A 3706-nucleotide genomic window follows, 5' to 3' on the forward strand; every position below is an offset into this window, starting at 1 on the left:
GGATTTACAACATTGTTTCTTTCTTCATAAGTTGGTAAGGTTTGCTTGTCACTCAAATCATTGAATGGCAAGACTATTACTTCTCTTATCTGATTTTCTTTTTCTGCAGATTCCTTATTTTCCAAGACTTCATCAAAATCAAATTTTCCTTAGTGCTTTGTTCACTTTCATAAACCTTGTGCTATTATTGGGAAAGTAAAACCTATATCCTTTTGTTCTATCTGGATATCCCATGAAATAACAACCTATTGTCTTAGAGTCTAGCTTCTTTTCCATTGGGTTATAAAACTTAGCTTCTGCTTTACTTCCCCATACTCTTAGATGTGAGAGACTTGGTTTTCTGTTACACCATAGCTCAGAAGGGATTTTGTGCACACTTTTTGTAGGAATTCTGTTCAGCAAATAATTTAATGTCTTTAAGGCTTCTCCCCAGAGAAAGTTTGACAGTTTGGAGCAGCACATCAGACTTCTTACCATTTTAATCAGTGTTCTATTTCGTCTCTCAACAACACCATTTTGTTGTGGTGTTCTTGGGTTGGTATATTGAGCCACATTCCTTCTTGTTGAAGAAATTTGACAAAAGGGCCTGGATTTCTTCCTTTCTCATCGAATCTGCCATAAAACTCTCCTCCCCTATCTGATTTGACTATTTTTATCTTTAAATCCACTTGGTTTTCTACTTCTGCTTTGTACACTTTGAATAAGTCTAATGCATTTGATTTTTCAAATATCAAGTACACATAACCATATCTTGAGAAGTCATCTGTGAATGTTATGAAGTACTTGAAACCCTCATGTGTTTGAGTAGGAAAAGGACCACATATGTCAGTATGTATTATTTCTAATAGTTTCTCACCCCTTGTAGCACCTTCTTCCTCAAATTTGTCAGTTTTCCTTTAACACATTCTATGCAAACATTGTCTTTTTCATGGTGATTAAGTGGTGGCAACAATAATTCTTTGCTTAGGAGTTTCATTCGTTCATTTAATATATGGCCTAGCCTTTTATTCCAAATTTTGTATGATTCTTCTTTATTTACTTTTCTTTTACTGCTTATCACGTTGATGCTTAGATTGGCAGTGCTTGGATTTGGTTTCTTGCATTTCAAACAAAACATGCCATCATCTAGAAAACCATTACCAATCATAACTTTATTTCTGAAAATGGAGAATCTAGACTCAACAAACTCAAACTGTTAGTTTGATTTTACAAGCTTGCAAACTGAAATAAGATTCCTTTTTATAGAAGGAATATAAGCTACATCTACTAATTCCAAAATAAAACTAGACTTCCAACTCGATCTTAGCTAATCCGATGTACTCCACCTTGACTCTTTCTCCATTTCCCACGAAAACATTCATCTCAGCCTTGCTTGGCAGCCTCTTGGTTTTGAACCCCTACAAAGAATTAGCCACATGAACTGATGCACCACTATCTAACCACCATGAATCTGAAGAAATCTCAATTTCATTAGACTCAAAACAAACATTTACTTGATCAATCTTACCTTTAGCCTTTTGCTTATCCAACCAATGCTTGTTTCTGTCACAATTCCACTTCATATGACCAAACTTTTCGCAGAAATAGCATTTGATCCCTTTTGGACCAAGCCCTTTAGTTTCCTTTTTGGGTGTGTAGCTCTGAACCATATTGATCTTTTCTTCAGCCTTATCTTTCTTCATATTCTGTTCTTCCTGTACACATGTGCCTATGAGATAGTTACTGTCCATATCTCCTTTTGAGCTACTTATGTGCTTCTCAGATACTTGAAAGTACTAGGCAGAGAATTTATACCAAAATGCACCATCATGGTTTCACCCACTTTGACATTAAGTGCCTTTAGTTTGTTCCCAATTTCCAGCATGTTCAGTATGTGTGTTCTCACACACTTTTCACCATTGTATTTTGCATTAGTGAGTTGCCCCATTAGAGTTCCAATCAGAGCCTTCTTCAATTCTTGGAATTTCTCTCCAATAGAATCAATAAACTTCTTAGCATTATCATATGGTGTAATGCTTCCTCTGACATATGGTGAAATCAACCTTCTCAAGATCAGAATAGCCATTTTGTTTGCCTTAACCCATTTTACATATTTTACTTTTACTTCAGCAAATGCATTAGCAACAGGTACATCAGAAGCTTCTTCCTTAATAACCATCTCATAGTCTAACAGACCTAGAGCAATTTCTACATCTTTCCTCCATTTGGTGTAGTTGGAGCCAATGAGAGTTTCAATCGAGTTGTGATTAATTGAAAAACACATAGTATATGTATGTTCAAAAGCTAAAATCCCCAAAACTTTAAAACATGATTGATTTTCACCTTTAGGCAAGGAAACAAAACATGTTTATCAACCCTGAGACAGGAAAACCACACAAACTTCTTGCACAAGAAAATTTCTACATCTTTGGACATGAGAAATAATCTAGTTAGTTTATGTGTTTCATCACCCATATTGTTCTACTACAAATAATTGCATTATGAATCACTCACATCTTTGGACAAAGAGTCATTCATTATGCCTTTATTTGCAGCACAAAATTGATCATTAAACTTGAGTGTACAGATGTTGTAGTGTCTGAGTTGCTTTGGCTTACTTCGAAACACGGCAAGAACTCTACAAACTAATTGATCAATTCCTTCTTGTTACAGCAAGTTGTTAACCTTAAATAGTTGTTGTGCCAAGTTTCTTTAATCTTGAAAAACTTAAATTAACCTTCAATTTTCAAGTTGTTAATGCTTGCAACAAAATTGGTTAGGTAGAAGATAAAATAACTCATGCTCTAACACCACATGTATACTTCTTAAGCTATTGAACTTTGAACACTAACCTTGTTCTGCCATAGATATCAGACACAGTGTGAGAAAGAGAGATCTTCTCTAAGATTGCCAATGCCTTTATCTCAGTATTCTATATGGGGTGAATATCTTGATGAGCTGAGTATATCAGCTCTGCCATAGATATCAAACACAGTGTGAGAAAGAGAGATCTTCTCTAAGATTGCCAATGCCTTTATCTCAGTATTCTATATGGGGTGAATATCTTGATGAGCTGAGTATATCGGCTCTTAAAGGGAGCTCTTCTATTTATATTCATCACTCAAGGAGTCTTGCCCATTAAGAAAACTCCTTGAGGTATCCTTATTGCAATATAACAGTGAATCCTAATCCTAATAGAACTAGAAACCCCTTTAGCCTTGTAATCCAATTAAAACATTAATACATAGGCTGTTGGATGAGATTAGTTTGAGTCCTTGATTAATCCTAAGTCGTGCAATCCGATAATGATTAGAAGACCAACTTCATGTGAGTTTAGGATAGTAAACTATCTTACAGTTTCACATGAGCTCTTCCAAGATTTTACAATATGATATAACCAAAGTAAAGAAACAAACAATTTTAAGTTCTCTTTCTCGTGATCTTTGTTTGGTTTTCTTTTGGCTCTCCCTGAGTTTACGAAAAAAGAAAAAAAATATATGTAAAGAGACAAACAATGAAACAAAACAAACCTCTGAGAAAGATGTGGGGAATGTAAGACACGTTTGTATCTTAACTCACTAAGTGTGGTCTGATGATCAGATTGAAGTTTTAGAGTTTGACATGGATTAGGAGTTTTTGGAACCAATCTTATCTGCTACTGGAATAAGGAGAAGTGTTTGAAGTTAATCACTAGAGTTAGAAGATATCCTATCTCATTGTGGATTCG

General features: G+C 34.9%; 1 pseudogene; it reads right to left on the bottom strand.

Annotated features, from left to right (window-relative positions):
* Positions 1-1283: 1283 nt before the first annotated feature.
* Positions 1284-2263, bottom strand: LOC148292471 (uncharacterized; annotated as a pseudogene).
* Positions 2264-3706: the final 1443 nt, after the last annotated feature.

This window comes from Prunus avium, chromosome 8, assembly GCF_965620075.1.
Source record: "Prunus avium chromosome 8, drPruAviu1.hap1.1, whole genome shotgun sequence".
NCBI classification, from domain to species: domain Eukaryota; kingdom Viridiplantae; phylum Streptophyta; class Magnoliopsida; order Rosales; family Rosaceae; genus Prunus; species Prunus avium.